Here is a 1,140-nt window from a genome sequence, read left to right on the forward strand (position 1 = left end):
ATCGCGGGAGGTCGGCTCCTCCGAGCTCTTTAAGATAATAAGTTCCAGGTCGGACTACTTCTTTGACCTCATAAGGTCCCTCCCAATTTGGGGCAAGCTTCCCCTAGCTCTGCGGTTGTGAGACAGCAGCTCGTCGGAGCACTAGATCCCCTGCTTTAAATGCCTTGTTCTTGACTCGGACGTTATAATATCGGGCAACTTTCTGTCTGTAGGCTGCCATTCGGACCTGAGCAATCTCCCACCTTTCTTCCAGTAGGTCGAGGTTGGCTCTGAGACTTTGCGCGTTTTGGGGTTCGTCGAATGCCACGACTCGTGCCGACGGGAGTTTAAGCTCGATCGGGATGACGGCTTCCGTACCAAAGGCTAAAGCAAAGGGAGTCTCTCCTGTAGGCAACCTCTAGGTGGTCCGATAAGCCCATAGCACATGATAAAGTTAGTCCGTCCAAGTTCCTTTTGCTTTTTCGAGCCTGGTCTTAATCCCCTGCAAAAGGGTTCTGTTTGTTACCTCGGCTTCGCCGTTCGCCTGGGGATGGGCCACTGATGTGAATTTGTGGGAGATGTTTAGGTCTTCACAAAATTCAGCAAATCTGGCTCCCGCAAATTGCCGTCCATTATCAGTGATCAGGGTTCTAGGCAAACCGAACCTACACACGATTGATTTCCAGACAAAATCCTGCACTTTCGCTTCCGTGATTTTGGCTAGTGGCTCAGCCTCGATCCATTTGGTGAAGTAGTCGATTGCTACAAGGAGGAATTTCCTTTGACCGGACGTCATGGGAAAGGGGCCAAGAATATCCATCCCCCATTACGCAAAAGGCCATGGGGCACTCAAGGGTGTAAGCTCGGTAGCGGGTTGTCTCTGGACGTTGGCGTACTTCTGGCATCGATCACATTTTTTGACATATTCGATTGAATCACGATGCATTGTTGGCCAGTAGTACCCTTGGTGGAGTAGTTTGTGGGATAGAGACCTGGCTTCCGCAAACTCCCTCGTGTACTTCCCATAAAGCGTAATCAGCTTCTGAGGGTCGGAGGCATCTCAGGAGGGGCAAGGAATATGATCTTTTGTATAATTTGCCCTCATAAAGGATGTACCGGGAGGCTTGATTTTGGAGTTTCCGGGCCTCTTTCGCGTCCTGG

This window comes from Elaeis guineensis, chromosome 1 (genome assembly GCF_000442705.2).
Source record: "Elaeis guineensis isolate ETL-2024a chromosome 1, EG11, whole genome shotgun sequence".
NCBI classification, from domain to species: domain Eukaryota; kingdom Viridiplantae; phylum Streptophyta; class Magnoliopsida; order Arecales; family Arecaceae; genus Elaeis; species Elaeis guineensis.